Source organism: Barbus barbus (assembly GCF_936440315.1).
Source record: "Barbus barbus genome assembly, chromosome: 41".
In the NCBI taxonomy this organism is placed as follows: domain Eukaryota; kingdom Metazoa; phylum Chordata; class Actinopteri; order Cypriniformes; family Cyprinidae; genus Barbus; species Barbus barbus.
In genome coordinates this window covers 4169546-4194379 of record NC_136719.1, presented here as the reverse complement: position 1 = coordinate 4194379, position 24834 = coordinate 4169546, and the positions used below count along the sequence as shown (strand labels likewise).

General features: G+C 40.8%; 1 protein-coding gene across 1 annotated transcript in view; it reads right to left on the bottom strand.

The window, feature by feature from the left end:
* LOC306860916 (pleckstrin homology domain-containing family G member 1-like) overlaps positions 1-12902 on the bottom strand; it is a 48692-nt gene extending 35790 nt beyond the window's left edge. The window contains exon 1 of the mRNA XM_079402939.1: positions 12330-12902. The gene's annotated coding sequence lies outside the window, so the exon portion shown is untranslated. The remainder of the gene's footprint in view (positions 1-12329) is intronic.
* Between the last annotated feature and the right edge of the window lie 11932 nt (positions 12903-24834).

Sequence of the window (24834 nt, the reverse complement as noted above, 5' to 3'; positions counted from 1 at the left end):
AGTGGATGATTGACTTTCAAACAATTTTAACCCAGAAAATGCTAGTAAATTACACAAATAACACTGAATTAAACGGAAATTTGAAATAGGACTGAAATAGTATTGCCGGTTAGAATAGGGAACACTTATTCACTATTAACTACGACTTTTCCTTCAATAAACTCCTAATTAGCTGCTTATTAATAGTTAGTAAGGTAGTTGTTAAGTTTAGGTATTGGGTAGGATTAGGGATGTAGAATAAGGCATTAATATGTGCTTAATTACTACTAATAAATGGCTAATATTCTAGTAATATGCATGCTAATAACAGCTAGTTAACAGACCCTAATATAAAGTGTTACCGTATTAACATATTCCAATAATCTGTTTTATTTACAAATCAGTGTAATACCATTCACATACATGTAAAATCCTATCAATCACATGCTCATGACAACACACACATATACTTAGCTATTTAAATCTATTTATAATGACTCTAAACAGCCCAAACACTACCTTTAAAAGAGCTATTTAATATTTACTTTATTTAATGAATAACATGTACCTTTGACAGTGTCTTCAAATAAAGGTTTGGTCAGATCTGTGTAATGTCTGGACACAATTTTGTGCCTAAAGTATAGTTAAGTTAACCAACCCACACACATATATGTATGCACTTATAAACATTTCAGTCAGTTGAGGTTGTATAGAGGACTTCTGTTTGGTACAAGAGCCCACCAGCACAAACCAAGCCAAATAAATACTCTCAGTTCACAACCTGCCAACATACACACACACAGAGAGAGAGAGACATTTAGTTAAACAGAGAGTGCCCTAACGGCAGGACTCGGGGAGTTTAAACACAGCAGCTCAGACATCAATCAGAGAAGTGTTCAAATGTTGTCACACATTCACAGGGAGCTTTTGAGAGCTGATATGACTTTAGAAGCCATAAAGACACATATAATCATAAAGATTCTGCACATAAAACACATGACCAACATATCTATAGAAACCAAGTGCACACAAAAGTACAATAAAACACACTAACACAATAACAGTAACAACAAAGACTTATTTTCTGTTTATATGCTGCATGCAAGTGTGATCCTTACCCGTAGGCATTGCAGCTCGATCCAGATTTGATCACATATCCAGTTAGTATTCCACAGCAGTGCCACACACACACAACACACTCCTCTAATCCTTCAGTTCACTTTACATTCTCCCTGAGACACGCAGTATAGGGCCGTCTGTTGAGTGATACTGAGGCTATCTGCACACACACACATTCAGTAAATCCTCGGTTCACACACTCATAAGCTCTGAGCCGCACCACAACGGTCCTGACGGTCTGCCTGTCTCTCACACATTGAGCACTTCTATATTCCCTTCCCAAATCTCCCTCCCTGTGGCTCCTCCCTCTCCCTGTTATGAATCTGGTCTATGAACTTCCGTTAACTCACCACCAGAGGTCACTCGCTCACCACATGGACTCTTGCACCACACTAACTGTTGCACGCCACCTCAGACTACAATTCCCATCATCCATTGCACTGACGACACACAGCTGATTGCACTGATCACACACCCTACATAAACCATGGACTTCCTCTTCCTCTCTGCCGAGTATTGTATTGCGTTTATCACTCCCCTAGTGTTAGCTGCCTTACCGAGCCATTCTGTGTTTTTCTGTTTAGTTCCAGTATTGTTCTGCATTTATAACTCTCCTAGTTTTAGCTGCGATACGGAACCCACTTTGTTGCCTTGTGTGTTTTTCTTGTGTTTTGATTCTTGCCTGTGTTTCCTGGATTTACCCTTTGCTTTGCCGTTTGGACTCTGTTTGCACCTCTCTTGGACTACTGCTCGTATTCCTGGATTATCTCTCTGCCTTGCCCTGTTGGATATTGTTCGCCGATCGTCGACTCTCGCTAGCTCTGTGTCTTGCCCGTACCATACCTGCTTGCCGTTGTTTGACCCTGCCTGTTTACTGACTATGTTTATGAATAAAAGCTTGCACTTGGAGCCACACGTTTCACGTCTTGTTCGCCCCGTTACACTCCCACTGCAACAAATTAGCAGCTCAGACTTCCACAGAATGCCTCTCTCTCTCTCTCTCTCTCTCTCTGTCTCTCTGTCTCTCTCTCTCTCTCGCTTTCTCTTTTGAATTCCTATGAACTCCTGGGTTTTGTTTTTGCTTGTTTGTCTTACAGTGTTTATTAATTTACTCAATTATTTTTTGTCATGTGACTTATTTTAAGTATTTCTCTTTTGGCACAACAAAACTTCGACACCAAAGCTTTGACACTGTTTGATTCTGGCTGTCTTGAGACAAATTTTGGGAATTATGAAAGGTTCCTTTCATCGGGCCTAGTCTTTGTTTTCTGTGACATGTTCACTGCTCACTGACAGATGATTAATTGCAAATAATTTTTTGCCTCTGATGAACTTCTGACAGTCTCTGCTTCAGGAAGAATTCTAATTGAAATCGAACTTAAGTGAGCGATGATGAACACTCTAGATAGGCAGCAATACTTTGCGTTATTCAAATGGTACTCTTCATTTGACACACACAAGAGACATTATACACACTTCATTTGCACAATGTTTGGTATTAGCATCACTCTAATAAAGATAAAATACATAGCACACACAACAATTGGTAAACATTCATTCTTAAGTTCAATTGCTGTCTTAAATTATAAAAGTACATCTAAAGTATGCCATCTTGGTTGTACAAGTCATTTTTTAACTTAAATTACATTAAACTAACTTAAAAATCAAGTTTAATTTCATATAACTAATAAAAAGTTTGAAATTGTTCAACTTAATTTGATGAGTTAATGTAAAAACATTTTACAGTGTGCAGTATATTTATTTATTTTTCCAATGCAATTTGTTAAGAAATTATTTGTATTTAACATTTCTCTTGCATCATCTTGGATAGATGAGTTTGATAGATTTCTCTAAATTGAAGAGAAGTGCCAATCTTTGTAATGAATGTGTACACTTTAACCATATTTCAAAAACAATGCATTTAATTAAATGACATATAAAAATGTGAGTGGGTCAAAACAAGCATTCTAAAGTTCAGCTAATTGCATTTAAACTATAACTATAATTAACATGCAATAAATGTCTTAAAACATTACATTAGATTCACATTTAAGTATATTCTTGGTTGCAGTTCATTATCTTTTGTCATTGTCTGGCATTGTCTTCTCTACAAAGGTTACATGTGGCAAGAGAATGCCTCTTAGACTGAATCATAATTATGTTATAATTTCACATCAGGATCACACCTATGATGGCTTAAAATGTTGTCTACCTAGGCGGCTCACTAGGTTTTGGAACAGGGCCCTGGAATGAAAAAGAAAGAGAGAAAATGGTAGCAAGTTGCGAACTAACTTGCGTTAGTCAGCAGGTTCACAGTGAGCTAACTCTCTCTCTCTCTCTCTCTCTCTCTCTCACACACACACACACACACACACATACTTGCGTGCAAGAAGCTCTTCTTGCACTACACATATATCTGCACAGTTTTGTTTTATTTAACTGGTTTGCACTCTATCTATTCTGCCATGTGCCTTATGTCACTTTATTTATCTCCTTTTTAATTTTTCTACAATGTCCTCAGACTGATAAGCTCCTCTTGCACTATATATATTCACTCTATACATATACACATATATCTGCACAGTTTTGTTTAATTTAACTGGTTTGCAATCTATCTGCCATGTGCCTTATGCCACTTTATCTATCTCTTTCTTTATTTTTCTACAGTGTCCTCATTTGTATATCTGTATAGTTGTATGTACATATGTTTAAACTGTATTTATCCATATTTGAACATCTGTCAGTGTCTTAAATGTTAACTGTATGCACCAAGGGTCTGAGAGTAACGCAATTTCAATTCTCTGTATGTATGTGACGTACATGTGGAAGAATTGACAATAAAGCAGACTTGACTTGACTTGATACTCTCTCTCTCTCTCACACACACACACACACACACACACACATTGAAACAGTAGCAGGGGTTCAGGCCTGATCAATAGCTGAGAACAACCCCACATAAAGACAGCCCCCCTCAGCTCTCATAGAAATGCTCTCAAACAAACAATACACCACAGCCACTTCATCACACACTATCAGTCAGGGAGATTTATTCCTGCCCACTAATGAGCCTGATTAAATAATACACCTTAAACTCGCTAGTTATTTTAGATCATTCATTATATCTAATTATATATATATATATATATATATATATATATATAGAGAGAGAAAGAGAGAGAGAGAGAGATATTATATATAGATATTAGATATCATGACTGTCTTTAGAAAATAATTAAATAAATATAAACAGAAAACATAAGAATAAACACACACTAATTAACTACTGACTAACTAGCTAATGTGCAGATAAATGATCTCGTGATTTACTGAAATAATCCAAATGAAATCGAAATGATTTTGTGAATTAAATATTCATAAGAATGAGCAAAAAAATAAAACAATCAACCTGCTAATTAACAAACAGCAAAACTAAATACATTTTCAGATTTATTTATTTTTACTCAGCAATTAAAAAGAATATATATTTTTATCATGACAGCTCTCAGAATAGTTTATCATGGTAATAAATATGACGTGTTTGACTGTATTTGGTCTTGGCAGAACAGAACTGCTAGAACTGCTGCTGCTGAGTAAACAGCTTCTGCAATACATCCACAGAAAAAAATGTTGTGAGTGTCAGGATTGTGGACTGTTTTGTGTGTGTTTTGCTCCCCATGTGTTCCCTGTGACCCAGTTTCTCCATCATGTTGATTGTTAATTTGATTCCAGGTGTGTCTCGTCTTCTATCCCTCACCTCCGCCTCCAGCCTCCGAGGCCCGGACTCCACCTCGGCCCATAGACCCAGTGGCTCCACCTCGGCTCCAAGCTCCCTTGCCTCCACCGTCACCCATCGATCCACCAGCTACACCGGGCTCCCTCGTCCCTCCGGCTCCGCCTTGGTCGGGCGTCGACCCACCATCACCTCAGGACTTCTCTCCTCTGGCTGCGCCTCGTCGCTCCGTCCCACCGGCTCCGTTGGGCTCCTTCCTCCCTTCAGCTCCACGTGGGTCCTCAGTCGCTCCAGCTCCGCCGCAGATCTCCGGGCCTCCGCCTCCGCCTCTGTCGCCAGAGCCCTCGGCTCCACTCTGGCCCCCCGGATCCTCGGTATCCCCCTGGCTCGTTGATTCTCCGGCTCCACCTCGGGCTCCTCCACCACCTGCTCCATGCCGTTGGTCGGCCCCCTGGAGTCAGCGGCCATCCCTCCTCCATGGCTCCTCCCTCCGTCGGCTCCACCGTGGGCCATCTTCACGGCTGTGGCCTGGGTCCAGCTGTGCGCCTCCTGCTCCGGGTCCCTCCTGTCTCTTCCCTGGCTCCTCCCTCCTTCGTCACCTCCCTGGTCTCTGTCTGCCGACCCCCTCCCAGTTGTCCGTCCTCCTCCTGAGCCTCCTCCTTAGTTCCCGCCCGTCCCTCCCCTTTGGATGTTACTACGGTGCGAGGACACATCTTCCGGGAGGGGGGCGATATGTCAGGATTGTGGACTGTTTTGTGTGTGTTTTGCTCCCCATGTGTTCCCTGTGACCCATGTTGATTGTTAATTTGATTCCAGGTGTGTCTCGTCTTTCTCCCTGATTACCCTGTGTTTCTAAGCCCCAGTCCTTTCAGTTAGTGTTTGTCGTTTCTTGAATGTCTTCCCTGCGCTCTATGTTCCCCGTTGGACTAAAGACTCTAGACTTGCTAAGTTCCTCGTCTCCTCGTTCCTTGCTCCGTGCTCCTTGGTGAAGTGTGACAGTGAGAATATAAGACATACTGCTGTATATATGAAATGCTATTTATCAGACCTATTGTAAACAGTAGCAGACCTATACAGGTGGAGCTGAGGAGGTGGAGGGTTTCTTTGCCGTCAGAAATCCTCCAGCTCCTCCTGTACAGCTCTGCTATGGGTAATGAACCATGAACCAAGATTGTGTTAAGGAGCTACAGTATCAGTCTAAGCCAGCTAGAGTTTCATGATAGAACTACAAATATTTTTGATAAGTTTTAATTACTTATATTTCTTCATATAAACATTGGCCACTTCTTAAAAATATTTTCATAAAATAATTTTATAATTAATCTTATAATTATATGTTACTGTCACATGACACATACATATAGGGCCTTGGGGGTGGGCACACTGAATGGCATCCGGAGGGCGGTCTGTTCATTCAGCCTTCCCTCTGGTGCCAGTGCCCACTTCTCAATTTTAAGTTGCACATAGACATTGAGGGCTCTTGGGAGGGGACGAGCTGACACAAGCTTGTGGAGGGTGCCCCTCCCCTGTTTTAAAGCACCCCTGTTTTAAAGCACCTTAGAACAACACACACCAACACTACATTTGAGCGGGTGAGGTGAAGCATGGGGTCTTTTTTTTTTTTTTTTTTTTCTTTTATCTCACACCCCTGTTCTCTGTTCTCTGTCCGGGGCCGGGGGCTGTGAGGATGAGCTGGTGGTCTTCTCTGCTGCTGCGGGGACCGGGGTGGTCTTCCTGTCCCCACGCCAGAGCGAAGGGGGTTCAGCTCCGGGATCGGGCGCTGATTACCCCTCTGGGGGTGGTGGTGCCTGGATCTAGGAGTATAGAGTGCATATAGGGAGTGTGAGTGTGGGTACCATGTCCATTTTTGTGTGTCTACATGTGGGGCGAGGGTGAGAATATTCGTTGCGTGCATGAGGGTGGGAACGTATGCTTGTGTATATGTGTGCTTGTTCGTCTACGTCTATGTGTCAGGTCGGGCCTTAGACTCCACCTCACTCATCATCTCAGTCGACCCCCACCCCACCACCATGCCCTGCCGGTGGAGGATGCCGCCGGTGCGTTGGTGGTTTCTCGCGCCGGGGCAGGATGCTCGGGTGAGCGCTGGCCCACTCTCGGCGGTCGCTTGGTGGGGCCTGGCCCTACTGGCCTTGCTGGGCCCCGGTTGGGGGGTGGGGGGCCCTTGGATCTCCGGGCCCAGGGCTCGGTCTGCCCTGGTGTGGTCGGCTGCCGGCGGAGCCTGCGGGCTTGCCGCCACGGCACCCTGGGGTGTCTATACTGTGGCTGTCGGATGTCCCACCTTCGGGCTCTCCTCTGCCCTTTTCTGGTGGGGGCCGCAGTTGTCCCTGCGGTGGTTCCCCTGGGGGTCCCGTGCCCTGGGGGGCCTCCGGATGTTTGGGGCCTGGGTCTCTTCCATGCCTGCTTCATGCCTTGCGGGATGGGGCTGTTGTTCCCCACACACACACTATTAAACATTTACATGGAGGAACCTTATGAACACAAGCGCGCTCACACACACAGGTGTACACTCAAGCATTCACATTGGTGTAAAAACGGGTGCTCACAGACACACATTGTTCTGATCTGCTGTTGCTTCAAAACTTATTTTGTAATATTAGTTATGCGTGTTGCTCAATAACATTTAACATTTAGAATTTATTGTGATTCATACAGATGTTGGTTGTTGCTGCAGTTTCTCTGATGTTGTGTCTTCTGTTGTGTCTTCTGTTGTTTTCTCTTTTTGTCAGCAGGTATCGAAGCAAATTTTTTTTTTTTTTTCCTCTCTCTCTCTATCCCCCATTCTCTTTTTTTCTCTCTCTCTCTCCCCCTTCTCTGTTGACTTTATCCACAATTTTTTTTTTTTGTTTGTTTTGTTTTCTAATTCCTTTTTTTTTTTTTTTTTTATTATTATTTTTATTATTATCATTATAATTATTATTATTATTTTTTTTAATTATTATTATTATTATTATTATTATTATTTTTTTTTTTCTTTCTCTCTCTTGTTTTCTCTGTCCCCTGGTCTTGTCGGTCATAGTATGGTTAAATAAAAGGGTATATAAAATTTAATTAATTAATTAATAAAAAAATAAAAAAAATAAATAAATATATATAAAAAAAAAATAAAAAAAAAAAGGCTGTGAATGATGATAGCATAGCTACACATACGTACTGTCATGTGTTATCTGTGTTACTGACAGGCTGAAAAAAAAAAAAATCTTATAATTATATGTAACATATTTTAGCATTTAAAAGATTTTAATCAAATATATTTTTTAATTAGATTTATTACTTTTTTATTTACAAGATATATTAAGAAGTACATTTTGTTCAATTTGAGTGTTTTTTGTATATATGTATTTGATTATCTAACAGCAAACCAATAAACACAGCAAACATTTAAATTGACAAGTGATGAGTGAGCAATGAAATGAAGGCATCAATGAGCTTTCATGCCAACAAACAAGCAAACATCAGCATCACATCATTGTCTGAACTTATCTCATTTGTCATTCAGACGTCTGTGGTCACCCACCGTGGACAGTTACTCAAAGATTGAGTAATGTTCAGTATTTCACTAGGTAATTAGTAAGTGTGAAGTAAACAGATTTGTGGCTTTGAGCTGATTCAGAATTGAGTTGAAAAGACACATTTTCATTGGACACATTCAGAAGGAGACAACATGCTAGTACTTGTGACTCTAACACACCTTAAACACACACACCCTCTGAACACCTAAAAAAAGCTATTTACACAATATGATAAGCAACTGTGAAAGTGATAATACCTTTTAATGAGCATTAGTTTAACGTGCATGCACACACACACACACACACACACACTCAGTAACTAGTTTGACAATCCTCATTCGGCAGGCTATTCATATCCAGTGACCCAAATAGAAACCCACCTTTTAGCTCCAGCATACAGCTCATCACACACACACAAACACAAACACATGTGCACACACATATTTATACAGAAATGTTTGACCATGTCACAAATCTAGATTACTGTCAGTATAGGTTGTTCAATAAGGATTTGCAGGTGTGCGTGTGTGTTGCATTATAGAATAAGTTATAAGAGCTTGTTGTCAGTTAGAATTGATGGATTAAAGTCTCTCTCTCTCACACACACACACACGCACGCACGCACGCACACACACACACACACACACAGACAAATCCAGCCCCATTCACAGTTTCAGAGTTTGAAACAGCAGTCTAATCCCTGATCACTCAAACAAACTGAACAAGACCCCCGTTTACCAGGAAGAGGGTGAGATTTTACAGAAAAACACGAACCCATTCGCCCTCATATCCTTACATGTGTAGTTCACATGTGTTTAGTGTTAACTGAGGACATCCCTACCATTGTGTGCTCGGTATTATTTGCACCACCATATATTGTAATAAAAATATAATAAACCATACAATAGAAAAACTGCACTATTTAAAAGTTCAGTTTGGACATTTGCATATAATTTTTGCATATTGTAGTTTACCAAAGCTAATGTTACAACATCGTGGAGGAAATGACAGCACTACTCTGGAAATACGAACACAAAAGTTTGATTGGGTTTTCAGATTATGCTGTAAGTGTTATGAAACCGAAAGTAATTAATTTGATGAAGTATTACAATAAGGCTCAGTTTGTGAAATGCTGAAATAACAAGGTTACGTGATTTATATGTGAACAACAATATATATATATATAAAATCTAAGCTAATGTTATTTTGTTACATATACTACAGTTTAATACTTTGTTTAACACTTTAATTCAACAAGGATGCATTAAATTGTTCAAAAGTGACAGTATAAACATTAATAATGTTTCTATATTATAAATATTTATATATAATGTTTCTGTTTCTACATTTATAAAGATTTCTATTTCAAATAAATGCTGTTATTTTGAACTTTCTGTTAATCAAAGAATCATCAAAATGCACAAATGTTTTGATTAACAATAATAATAACAAAGTAGCAAATCAGCATAATTGATATGCGAAGGATCATGTGACACTGAAGACTGAAGTAATGATGCTGAAAATTCAGCTTTGATCACAGCAATAAATTACATTTTAACATACGTCAGTTATTATAAGTAATATTTCACAATATTACTGTTTTTACTGTATTTTTGGTCAAATAAATGCAGTCTTGGTAACGGCAGAGATTTTTAAACATGTCTAATTAATATTACTTCATTTTGAATGGCAATGAATTAACACAAAACAATATTATATTTATAAACTAACATTAAACAGTTCATTAATGCTGTTATATTGTTGTACATTGTTAGTTCATGATACCTAGTGTAGTAAAGTTAATCAGCTGAACCTGATTGCAAAATGCTCTCATCCTTATTTTATAAATCAAATAGCCGCAGTCCCAGATTCTGACTGTGAAATATATACCTACATCTGTTCATCAGTTACATTCTGCATCACTGTACAGCACTCATAGAGACTAACGATTCATGAATTTGTTTATTGAAATAACATTCCAATCAGAGGTTAAGGGTTGGGATTAGGGTTATATTACAGCTACATTACATACTTACTGTTATTTATTAATCTAGTTTAGCTAAATTCTGGAAATTATTTTTTACCCCATTTCCATACACACAATACAGAGGGCTGGGGGGTGAGGGTCGCCAGGAAGGCAGCTGTTGTTATGACAACAGGTTCGGTGGCAGGTCCTGGGATGTGAGGGGCGGGACGGACCACACAAAAGAACATCGTTAATAAACAAGTGGGTCCCTCACTCTCGCACTCCTTCTCAAAGAAGGACAGAAAGAGAGGAGAGAGGGTAAACACTCTGCTGTCACAGTGCACTATATGGGCAAATACAAGTTGCATTTGTTGTAGATTTGCATGCATGAATGTCGCCACACTCCATCAGAGCAGATGCAAATCTAAAGCAAATTCTCCTGATACATCCTAGTGATAGACAATTATTATTGTCTGTCTTTCTGTTTCTGTTTGCATGATTGTACTCAAGTCTGTGTGAGTACTGATATTCACTATGAATATTCCCACAAGGATAGTAATACCAGTAAATGTTGACCTTGTGGGGACATTTTTTGGTCCTCGTGAGGAAAACAGCTTTTAAATCATACAGAATGAAGTATTTTGAAAATCTAAAAATGCAGTGTGTTTTGTGTGAGGGGATAGGGTTAGGCTAAGGTAAATACAGTTTGGACAGTATAAAAACCATTACACCTGTGAAATGAACCCATAACACATGGAAACCCAACATGTGTGTGTGTTAGCATTTTGAAATGTGATCTGTTATTCCAGCTGTGAATTTGACCGTAGGACGTGGATATGCCCTGCATTAGTGGTAGCATTAGTGTGTGTTTGTGTCTGTGTGTGAATGTTAGAGGTAGTTTTGATGATAAATGAATGCTATTGTCCCTGATAAAACACACACACACACACACACACACACACTCACTCTGCATTCCACAGCATGTATACTGAGCTGTGCTAGTTTCCCATCTCTCATGTCACAACATTTCACAATTTCAACTTGAATGTTAACTGGCAATTTATTCCTTCGTTTGGTAGCTGCGTAGTAAGTAGGTTACGGTCAGCCTTGTGTTTTCAGGGGTCAGTGGCACTGTGTGTGTGTGTGTGTGTGTGTGATGGAGGAAGGGAAGCCTGGCCTCAGATGATCACGCTGGGTGAGCAGTCAACAGGAGGTGGAAATGGTCTTCCTCTGAATAACATGGTGTGTGTGTGTGTGTGTGTGTGTGTGCGCATGCTGAAGAAAAATGATAATCTAAAAAACATCACAGATTCAAGAAATATAACAATAATTTGACACTGACTGTATGTTCATCGAGCGAGTCACTTTAAATAAAGCAGCACATTCACATAATGTGTGAATTTCCAGTATTTTATCTCTCTAACATATAAATGTTACGTACCAAATAATTACACATCCAAGCACACACAACCATGCAAACTCAGTAGAGTTATTACAAGACAAACGTTTTGTTTTAAATCACTACCATTATTTGGTTTACCATTAAAAATATTCAAACATTATTAAAACAACATAAATATTGAGATTTGTTTACAGAAATTATATAAATAATATATTGATATCCTCATTCATTTAAAAAAAATAATATTCAGTAAATGTTTCACAGATATGCGCTGTGTGGAGTTGGATGTTCATAAGTAATTTTATGAAATAAAAAGCTTTCAAAATGCCATCTTAAAGCTTACTAAAACCACAATGCCTCAGTCTATACAAACAGAATCCAATAAATACACATATCAGCACAACACAGTCACAATAAGAACCTGATTAACATGAAAGCAAAAATGTTAAAAGAGGTATCTTTAAGTATTCTATATCTATTTAAATGCCCTACATCTATCTGCACAAGCATTAAAAACAATACTCGCTGCTGTCACTAAATGTTATGTCTATAAAAATATATTTGCTGTTGTAAATGAATGAATAATAACCATAAACTCACCTTTCAAACAGCTTCACCACTGTTCCCTGCCCTTTGGAGTGATTCACACAGTTTTCTTGTGAATAAAATCCTTCGGACGTTTAATTCCATGTCCATGGGCTCAAGCAGTCTTGCTTGCTGTCTGACACACACAAACACACACACAGCCTGAGACTGACTCTCCAAGACAGGCTGAGTATCCACCGCGTCCACACCTCTATGAGATCAGAAAGAGAGAGAGAGAGAGAGAGAGAGAGCATATATCTGATGATCTTTCTCCTGATGCACAATCACAAGACACACACACACACACAGTCACTCACATTCGTGGATGCAGTAACTGGATCACGGATAACGCTGCAGGCAATGCAAATTGTAAATAAAAAGAGTTTGAGAGAAAGAAAGTTGGAGAGAAACGGAGGGGTTAAGAAAGCAAGAAGCGAGCCAAGGGCGAACCGTCCTCCTCACATACACACAATTGGGTCACTTTAAAGAGGCTACACACACAGAAATAGATCTGAAAGCGTAGACGTAGAGAAGGGATTTCTGCTCAGCGCTCAGTCTGGAGCTAATGCTTTGAAAACACACGCACTCAGGGTGTAACTGTAGGAACCAGACTCTTGGTTGACCTTCAGTCAACAGAGGAGAAGAAGAAACTTTACCTCACACACACACACATAAACACACTAACGTCACCAGAGGAAATCGGTGAAACTGTATGAGACCCAAAACAATGTCATGGTGTAAAACAGGGGCATTGTTTCGATAAGTGCTGCACTCACTCACATTATTGAGGAAAGTCCCTCAGTAGAGTCCAACGGTCATTCCTGCTTCCTGAGACCAAAGTGTTTCCATCACACTTGGGTTTTTACTAAAACACACACCCCTCACATATTTATGGCCTTATTCATGACCAAAGATACAATGCAGCATAAATAATAATAAATGTCCTTGTAGAAATGGCATAAACTCACAAACACACCTGTGCAGGGCACACAGGGGCAACACTGTTTGAGACTGTGTGAGATTCAGGTCACTGACTTTTACTGTGACGTCTGGCACACCCCACATGGAAAACATACAGCTAATTAAAGCTGTAAATTGATTAGAAACATTACACTATTTAATCACACAGGTTTCTGTGATTAATCACACATAAAAATACTGATATTATTGTAATTATATCTGTTTAATGGCATATTTTTTCCTGCAGAGTTCAGCTCCAACCTGCCCCAAAAACACTTGCCTGGAAGTTTCTAGTGATACTAAAGACATTGATTAGCTGGTCCAGAGGTTTATTTGTGGTTGGAGATAAACTATCTATGACTGCTGCCATCCAGGTACAGCAATGGACGTCCCTAAACTAGACCATCTGTTGAGGATGCTAGTAGAGCTACATAGGGCTGGACTCACCACTAACCTGAACAAATGTAATCTGGGACTGTCCGAAGCACGTTATATTTTTTTTTTCAGTTGGTTTTTTCTGTGGTGAAATGGATTATATTTAATGTATTAGATGTAATATTTGCCAGATGAAAGATTTTTTTAATATTACAGTACAGTGTTGTGGACTTGAGTCACATGACTTTGACTTGGACTCAAATCACAAATTTGATTGCTTGCAACTTGACACAATAAAAGAAGACTTCTGACTCGATTTAGGCTTTGACAACAATAACGTCTGAGGTTGCGTATGTAACCATGGTTCCCCGAAGGGAACGAGACGCTGCGTTGAACGCTTTGGGAATGCCCTCGGCGAGACACCGTACTGAAGCATGTGTGAAATCAGTCCAATAGCGAAGCGAGACGTCACGAGTGGGGTGACGTGAGCAACCAGGAAGCATAAAGGCACATCCGTCAAGCGCACGAATATGGCAAGGAGACGCAGCGTCTCGTTCCCTTCGGGGAACCATGGTTACATACGTAAGCTCAGGCGTTCCCCTTCAGGAACCCGAGCTGCGTCGAATGCTTTGGGAACGATAATACCCACTGTGCCATACGAGCAAGTCCCTGTCTGGTTTGTATCTGGCGAGTACATCAAGATGAGAGGACTTGGGACCCTGGAGTAGATGCCAGGTCCAGACTGTAGAATCGAATGAATGTGTGCTGACATAAGTTGAGAGACTGGATGCTATGAGCTGAGCCCCCTCAGAGGCCACGCCCACAGCTTCCATAACTACGGGCGGGGGTGAAGAACGGTGCCTCCCGCCTGAGAGAGGAGGTCCTTCCTGATCGGAATCTCCAGTGGAGAGCCGACGAGGAGAGCCACAAGGCCCGAGAACCATACTCGGGCCGGCCAGAACGGGGCTACTATCAATAGACTGATCCTGTTCTGGCGTACTCTCTCCAGAGCTTCCGGGAGCAGAGCAATCAGGGGAAATGCATATAGACGAAGCCTCGGCCATGTCTGCACCATGGTATCCACCCCAAGTGGAGCTGGATGCGTGAGGGAGAACCAGAGTGGACAGTGTGTCTGCAACGCAAATAGATCCATTTCCGCCTGGCCGAAGTCTTCCCAAAGGAGCTCCACCACCTCGGGGTGGAGTCTCCACTCCCCAGGCCTCAGCCCCTGTCTCGACAAGATGTCTGCTTCCTGATTGAGGTGCCCAGGGATATACACCACAGGAGGATCTGGTGCGCCAACCTGTAAAGGGGGCACGAGAGCAGACCCCCCTGCCGATTTATGTAGGAGACCACCGATGTGTTGTCTGTGTGGACAAGCACATGGTGTCCCCTTAGGTCTGGAAGGAAGTGTTTTAGAGCTCGAAACACAGCCAACATCTCCAGGCAATTGATGTGCCACAGAAGATGATGGCCTTCCCACAGACCTCGGGCAGAGCGACCACCCATGACCGCCCCCCAACCCATGAGGGAGGCGTCTGTCGTTAGCGTTACGCGACGACATGGAGCCATAAACGACAGGCCTTGAGACAGGAACCAAGGTTTCTTCCACATGTCTAAGGCACGTAAGCATCAGACAGATTCAACCACAGGTCTTGCTCCATGGCCACAAGTGCTGCCATGGAACGGCCAATGGCTCTGGCCGTTTCCTTGGTGGCCCGAAGCGACAGATCTGTGACCCGACGCAGTTCAGAGACCACGTCGGATTCCTCTTCCCCCCTGTCGTCCAGGTCTTTTAGCAGGTCGGCCTGGTATGCTTGCAACACCATTATAGTGTGCAAACACGCACCGGCCTGACCTGCCGCCGTATAAGCTTTCCCAACCAGGTTAGATGTCAGCTTAACCGGCCTGGTGGGAAGCTTCGGGGCCTTCAGGGACGATGCTGAGGATGGTGAGAGATAGCTCGCAAGAATGGTGAGAGATAGCTCGCAAGAATCTGCTCTACTGCTGGCATCGTCCCATATACCTTCTCATTCAACCCCGTTAGTGTAATTCGACACAGTGGGGCTGAAGAGTCGGGAAGAATATGGCTTCTCTCACGATCTCGTAACCTCGGTATGGAGATCAGGGAAAAAAGGAAGGCCCCGTCGTGAAGGTTGTGATCTGGATTTCAGAAAAAAATTGTCTAATTTGCTTTTAGAGCGAGCGTCCTGTTTCTCGGCTGGCCTGTTTAGTTTGGCTACAGCTCGAGTCACAACCTCCACGAGCCTCTCATACGTGAGGGACTGTGGTGGCGAGTCCACAATCTCCTCCGTGTCGACGCTCATCACATCAACCTCCTCAGTGGAAGATAGATGAAGCGCCTGGCCCTCTCTCTGGGGGGAAGAAACCGGGGGGCGGGCTTCCAATCCCTGAGAGGGAGCCGTGGATCTAGCGGGTGAAGACTGAGATAAGGACGAGCCATCTCGGATCCCTCTGCTAAATCGACTTGCGATCCCCACGATAACAGCCGCCGATGTGCCTCAGCAGCAGCGGGGACGCACCCAGCGGGATCACGAGCCTGGCCGCTTTCATCAAAGACAGCCAGGTGAGAGCGGAGCACACGGAGTGGGAGAATGAATCTCGCAATCATGACAGACAGCCCCCTCGAGAGCTGCCCAAACAGACGACGCACAAATCGTGTGTATCCCCACCAGAGAGATAACGTGAGCAGGGAGGAACACACAATCTAAAACGCCGTCCGCTCGCCACATTCTTTGTTTTACACTTAGGCAATTTTCTCGCTTTCTAACAGAGTTTGATCTGACTGACTGAGTGCTTTGCGAACATTCACACACACACCACAGACGCGCTCGCTGAAGAGCGGAAGCTAACATGTGCGCTTGCCGAATGCGCCTTTATGCTTCCTGGTTGCTCACGTCACCCCACTAGTGATGTCTCGCTTTGCTATTGGACTGATTTCACACATGCACATGTCGCCGAGGGTGTTCCCAAAGCGTTCGACACAGCTCGAGTTCCTGAAAGGGAACTCAAGACTTTACTTGGACTTGAGCGCTCTGATTTGGAAAGACTTTATATCTTCTGAAACCAAATATCAGAGTTATGGTCACTAGTGTGAGTGATCACATCAGTTTCTTTAGAGCGGCGTTTGCGCTTTGGCTGGCACGGAGATAGACTCACTCAATGAGCGCTTTTATATCACATCTGTTCAGTGTTCTCAAACACATATGTTTATTTTATGTTTCAGACATAACTTATTTTAGCAACTAGAAACTCTTTTAATTCAGTTGATAATGCATTGCTTAATAAAGCGTTTGAGGTGATACTTTTATGCCACACTTCACAGTAGCTGGGTTTCCATCCAAAGTTGTGAATTTAACTTATGCACAAAATTGGACTATCGAATAAAACATTTGCGACTAAGCACTGTTTCCATTCAATCAGTCAAAGAGAACAACATCGTGACTTCCTGATAAACCAGCACTAAATATCACAAGGAAAAGTAAGTGAGGCCACTCATATTAATAAATTAGCTACTTGTGCCTCAGAGTGAGCGGACAAAGTTATGCACTCATTGCTTTTAGAGGCGGATGGCTGCTGTTTAAGAAGGACCATAACAACATTTCAGATGCTGTGCAACGAGATCTATCTGCTTGAGTCAGCTTATGCCATCCCATAGCACAAAGTCACATTAATGTTTTGATATACATGGAGAAATTTATTCGCAAACTGCTTTTCTATCTCCCTTTAGTCGCATTAACCCTTTTTCCGCAAAAAAACACCTTTTTTATTTTTTTTACATTTGGCATTTCCATCACTCGGTTCTGATTCGATACTTCACAATGTGCATAAAAACAGTGTGATGGAAACATGGCTAGTAACTGGTGCAATTTTAAGTGGTTGGTTTCTACCAACATGCATTGCTTCAAAATTACAAACGATCTACACAGCACCGCATGAAGTCAAATTACTTGTCACTAGAATCTTATCGCATCACGGCTGTTTGAGACATGTGTTTTAGTCATGATATCTTAGAAGGTGGCACAATGTTGCTATCCACCATTTGAAATATTTTAGGTTATTTAGGTTAAACGACTTGCTGTCCACTGATAGCATCACCCATTTTTCAGTGGCTGCCTTGTTAAAACAAACAAGCAATTCACTTCAGATAAATAATTTGCAGGAAATGCATCATAATGTGAGATCATCAAAAATTTACTACCATTGTGATGGAATCAAAGTTCTCCTGATTGGTTGTGAGCCACTGAGTGACTCAGTGATTACCCATCAGAAAGACTCTCGAGAGCCAATCAGCAGTGAGCATAAGTGCTCAGTTTACGGGTCAGGTGACTACCGCAACAGCATATTTACATTGCAGTGGGAAGCTCCCCACTTCCTGCTCCGGATTTCTGGAGATTGGGAAGCATACAGGATGTGACCTCATCGAGGAAAGACTTCACTCAAATGGTCATTGATGGATACTGTGATAGTATGACCTCAAAACTATTTAAAATGACTTATCAAAATCAACCCTTCACAACCATGCTGCTATACATTATGACTCTGAATAAATCACATGCACAGGAGCTGCACACAGAGAACACATACAAAGCTCATTTTAGGCACAAAGGCAGAAATAGATGGTGGTTTTTAACACACGCTTATAAAAAATGGTGTGGGTAAGCCAGTATTGGGATCCCATGTGTTTGGTATTAAAGCTACAACCACAGTCTCTAAAATACAACCCAAATATAACTGAAGTCAAAAGTTTATGCATCACTGCACACTGCAGTGGAGTTTTCAGGTTGGATTTTCTTTCAAAGTTTGTTTGTGCATATAGAGATAACTACATTTTGATATTTTCTAAAGAAAATGTGAGTGACGTCCATTCAAAAATCTAAATATCAATAGGTTGCAACTTATTCTGAGCTGCTATGTGGTTTCTAAAGGATACTTAGTGGCTCTTAGCAAGTTGCCAGGGTGTTGCTTTGCAGTTGTTTAAGTTCTATGTGGGGTTCAGTGCATTACTATGTGGCTGCTACTGTAAGTGGTTGCTTACTTATCTAAATCAAAAGATCTCTATGACGTTTCTAGATATGGGGGGTTTCCTAGATTTTCATCATTCAATAAGCGGTTTAAAAAGTTGTTGTTTGACATTTGAAAGTTCTGAATGCTCAGAAAAGTCGTTCTTGCAGCTCATTTTCAATAAAGGAAGACTTTTGAGTTGTGTATGCTACACTTTTTTTTCAAATTACATAATCTTTTTAATCACACACTATGGTAAGCAAATAATTGTATTTTTTTCTACATTGTAAATAATTATGGTATTCAGTGCTCTGATCTTTCAGATAAAATATTTTGGAAACAAAGATGAATACAAGTCTCTCCCTGTCCCAACAAATCAGAAATGAGAAAATACGAAGAGAGAGAAACTCTGTAATTCATTTGGGCTTGGTTTTCTGCGTTCATTGTTGGCTGGACGACCAAAACCATTAAACAGGAGAGCACATGTCTGACTAATGAAGGGTTATCTGTGTCGAAACTGCTTTTAGACATGTATACACACTCACAAAGCAGTAACAGGGCACAGATGTTTGTTGAACTAAAATAATGAATATCTCAGAATGTGAAGAATGTTCTGACACGGCAAAATGAGTGACAAACAGACATCAGATGAACTGAAGATTTCATTCTCTGTATTTACAGACTTCCTTATACCATCAAAAGACAACTCCCAAAACACAACTAACATCTAACAACACTGACAGCTAGGGTTAAAGAAGTCACAAAACTGATGTCAAGATGTTGTATGTTGTTGCCAGGTGTTGCTAGATGCCTTCTACAGTATTACAGGTGGTTTGTTAGGTAGTTACATACTGACCCATGTCAAAAGAGCCCACCCTCAAGTATGATATTTTGCTTCTTGTTTGCATTTTAGTAAGCACTGCCAAAAACACAGGGATTCTTCTTCAGAAAGGGCTCAATTATAGACATTATCCAGTTTTACTGGTGGATCTCATGTCTGTTTTGAGTATAAATATTTGCTTGCACACGCTTTAGAAATCCAGCTCATTTGTGACTGCAGATTGAGCATAACTGATATCGTCTACTGTGTCCTGTAATATGCAGATTAACATGGTGAACTGCTGCAGGCTGATCTGCTGTAGCACTGCATGCTGTGCAGACATGCAGTGTGTGTGTGTGTGTGTGTGTGTCACAGATGGTGAACCTGTGAGTCATCTCCCTCTGTTCTGCACATAAAACAGCTCATTCTGATCTCATATTTCTTATTTATTTTGTTTAATTTAGCAGATGTTGTTTTAAAGAGCATGAAATCAGCATCTCATTAATGTCACCTGTTTCTACAAGTTTCCTTCAGATGAGATCTCAACAGTAGCATTACTTCCCGCAGTGCAGGCAGCCCACAGAACAGGTGAACTATTATGACCAAAACCCCTCAATGTATTCTATCACAATATCTCATAACATGTACACATATGCAGCCCTGCTAGATTAGATCTCCTAACAGTGCATGTCCACTGCAGCGGGAGAAATCCCCACTCAGTGCCAATGAAAACACTGAAACTCTTCTGCTTTGGGCTGTGCAAGTGTGTATCTATCAGCCTTGTAGACCAGACAAGACCAGGCTTGAGAAAAGAGCGCCAAAGAGTCTGAACATTTAAAAAAATTACAATATTTTTGGGGTGAATGAAGCTTGGATTTGCATCAGGGTCACTCGAACCTCTGCAACGAATACACAGTACTCTGGTCCAGAGATACGATTGCACAAACTCCCAATGCTCCCAAGACCAGGACAAGACCATGAAAATATGGTCTTGGACTTGAAATTGAAAAGGAATCATGACACTGTAATCTATGGGTGTTTTCAATACATAGCCAATATCATCATCATATAGAGACCTAATGTATCTCCACCCCTTTTCAGCGCTGTGTTTCTTGTCTTCTGTATTCTGTTTGTATTTCCACAGCGCGAAGGTTATGTTGTACGAATTTATGAATGAACCCCTCGTTTTAAAATCTTCCCGGTCTACTGACATCCGTTTCATACATTGCAATGCTCATGATAACTTTTGTTAACTCCAAGTAAATCCACTTCACCAGCGAATAATTCTTCAACAGTGACGCTATTGAGCTACCGCAAAAACAAAAGTTCAAAGACATAAATCTAAAGACAGTGGAGCATTTGTTTCTCTGATGCATAAGGTCTATGTCAACAGTTAAAGAGACTGTGTTAGTTTAACATAGTGGTTCCCAACCCTTTCCTGGACTGGAGTTCCTCCAACAGTAAACATTTTGGATGTCTCTCCTATTTGACACATATTTTGTGTCTTGGATTCTTTATTAACAAGCTGATGAAAAGATCCAGGTAAATTTGATTAAGAAAGTATTTAAAATGTGCAGAACTGGGGGTAATCCAGGACAATCCACGACTGGCAACCTTTGGTTTAATACACTTTTGTTAAACCATCTAGCCTAGGCAGTTGGATCATTTTACTGACTCTCATGTTCAATCTCGTTCATCAAAATGATTTAAGTCATTTTGTTCATTTAAGTGGCTTTAAATGTTACACTTTTACCAACCAAACACATCCACCTGTAATCTTTATCATCTTAAGTATTTATTATAATGCAGTCAAAGATAATTTACAGGGAACATAAGTAATTACTTTGCTGCTTGCCATTTTTCTCTTGACATTTGCATAAAGTTTCAAATTTCTCAACTTTCGGATGCTCTAAAGCACTCCTAACACTCTCCTCACAATCCTTGGTGCGATTGCGTAAGTGACACATACTCAAGGTATTCTTGGGACATTTTAATTTAGAAAGTGTTATTGCATGATGTCATTTCTATCATGTGTTTTTGAAATGGGGTCCTTAAGATCTTAGTTACACTGCTGGATCTCAACAATGTCTCAGGTTTACCAGATTTTGCAATAAAATTCCCCTCTGGCTGGGGAATTCATTGAGGTATCACTAAAAAAATAAAAATAACGAGTGACTAATTACATTAGCTATAAAATTACAAACATTGTTGTGTTAGCTCTCTCCTCTGATGTTAGCTGACTACATCGAAACCAAGGTACTGTAAACATACCACAGAAGAGAGTGGCCAACAACCGTTGCTAACCAAGTTCATGACCTGGGTGCTCGCAGCATTACCCTGAGGGGACTAATCAACAGATGAGAAGACATGAAGGTTTGTTTATGATTCTACATAGATCAGCACTTTATTATTATTTTTATTTGTATTATTATTATTATTGCAGAGGGCATGAATTGTAATCTTTTGTCTTGTAAAGTGACATTTCAGAATTTATTTTGTAAAGTGGCTCTGCAAGAACAAAAGCATTGGAAAGAAAATAATTAAGTTTTAAGTTATATTTTAGATGCCCAAATTCATAAAATACATTTTATGAATACTGCACGTCATGAATATTCTGTAAAATGGAAGGGTTGTATTTCAGGAAGCATTTTCAGACCTGTAGATTGTTTTGTTTGTTCTGAAACAAGGACTTAAATTGTTATAGTGTTGTCTTTCACCTTGGTTCATGGTTAATGTTTATGAGATTCCCTTCATAGTATTCATCCATCAAGATGCAGACTGTCATCACACACACACACACACACATTTATATAAGCCTTTATTCCATCTCTCATTAATTAATTACTTATATAAATATATTTTTCAGTTGGCATGGGAATCAAGGCTTTATTGGGATCGCTTTCTTGCACATGTTTCAGAGAAGAGCAAATACATAGCATTTTAAGATAATTTAATTTCAACTGTGATTAGTATTGTGCTCACTCACAAAATTAAACTGCCGCATTTTATGCAACTTATCTCCCATTGTGAATTATGATCCAGCTTATCTTGTTGCCTCCGTTAGATTTAATTGCTTTCTCTCCACAAGTAAACTGCTCCAAAGTCCATTTGGAGTCAGCCCAAGACCACCAGCTGATCTCAGACCAGTTGTTTTTGTGTGGATCCGATTCATACATGCCTAAATGAAAATGCAACAAGTTTCGAAACAAATGCTCCAAGCGAGCCAGGTGTGAAAATGCCCTTCAAACCCTTCTCCTAAAGTTTGATGACATCATTGGATCCTGCAAGCTGTTTGGATTGTGTCTTTCAGTTCCAAAAGGTCATGATGACATTCACGTGGCACCCTGAGGCTAAACTAAACACAGCCACACCTAGAAGACAGAGAAATAGAGTAACACACGTATCTTTAATAGGGTCTCAGTAACACACCTGCCTTTGAAACCAAACTCCACAGAAAACAACTGTAACATTCCCCTTTACACAAAACACACAGACCTCTTAATATAGTCCATCTCAAGTCAACAGTCACACATGCAGTTTTGATCGTCAGATACGCTGCTCGGCTCGTCTTTTGCCTCAAGTGTGTCACTAATATAGGACAGCTGAACCTTTAGCAACTAAATACAACCTATACAGCCTCTACTCTCTAAGCTCTCTGCTCCTCACCCCTCCTTCCCCGCATAACTCCCCAAGGTGCTGTCACAGAATACAGGAAACTAGGACGAAAGACAGAGAGAAAGAGAACGTCAGTTCTAGAACCAGAGTGCGAGTGCTCTCTTTTCAGAGAAAATCAACCAAATGTACCTGATTCACTCTTAACCATAGATCTTCAACCCTGCTCCTGGGGATCCACAATGTCCTGCAGAGTTTAGTTACAACCCTAATCAAACACACCTGAACCAGCTAATCAAGGTCTTGAGGATCACTTGAAAAATCACAGTTCAGATGTGCTGAATAGGTTGGAACAAAAATTAGCAGGACAGCCCTAATGAAAAAACAACAGCATATGCTGGTAAGGTATGTTTTGAAGCATGGCAGCTGGTTTGAGCTGGTTTAAGATGGTCTTGAGTTGTTTAAAAGCTGGTTATGAGCTGTTTCAAGCTGGTCATGTGCTGGTCCTATGTAACTATCTCCTGCTCAGGACCAGCTCATGACCAACTAAGCAACAGCTTAAACCAGCTCAAACCAGCTGCCATGCTTCAAAACATACCTAACCAGCATATGCTGTTTTTTTCAACAGGGAGTGGGTCCCCGGGAACAGGGCTGAAGACCTAGGCTCTTCACTATAAACAAATACTATCTGTACACATCTCCAGAGTTCAACCTCTGTTATTAACAAGGGGTGCATTTTCCAAAAGCATTGTTAGCTTACTAGAGCGTCTTGCAAGTTCCATTTTTGCTGACAATTCTGTATTCCGACATTTTCAAACATTGTAGAAAACTTGTCTGGTTGGAACTACAGCTCTCAGCAGGTTGGAGCTCTCAACTCTCGTAGGCAGACTACCATGCAGTACACTCTAAAAAATAAAACATTAGTTCGACATAAAATGTGTTAACGTTTTCCACTAGAATTTTTAAGTTAAGCCAACTGCTGGCAGAATTACATTAATTCAAAGCAATGTTTTTGAGTATGGTGAAGTAGCTTTTTGGCCACAACAAAACATATTTCTAAGTTACATGAACTTAATAATTGTCAACAAGAATGCAAGTATTTAAGTTGATCCAACATGATATTTATGCATGGTGAAGTAGCTTTTTGGTCATAATAAAATACATTTCTAATTAAAATGAACTTAATATTTATCAACATACATGCAAGTATTTAAGTTGATCCAACATGATATTTTAGGTATGGTATAGTAGCTTTTTGGTCACAATAAAACAAATTTCTAAATAACATGAACTTAATAATTAGTATGATCCCTATATGATCCCTGCAAGAGATTCCTATAATAAGGGCATTTTCCTGTTTCCCAGAAGGCTAAGTCTCTAAAAACTACAATCTTGGTCGTTTGGTTGTAATATAACCTTGAGTACCTTGTGGGTCGGGCTCCTCCATGGTGGTGCCCCTCCCACAAAGAAGTCAAGGTTCTAAGACTTCTAAGCAGTTAAATGATTATAACACAATCTGAGGAAGATGAGGATGTTGTGTGTGTTTGTTTGGTGGTTTGAAGGTGGCTGAGTGAAATCAGCTGACAGCAAGGAGATGCAAAATACCTTCTGAAAGGTTGCTAGGAGTATTTAGAGGCATGAGGGCGATGTCAAAACCAAGCACCTGAACAGCAGCTAAGGGACTCTTTCCTGGTGCTCAAAAAGAATATATATTCAGACAGTATTATT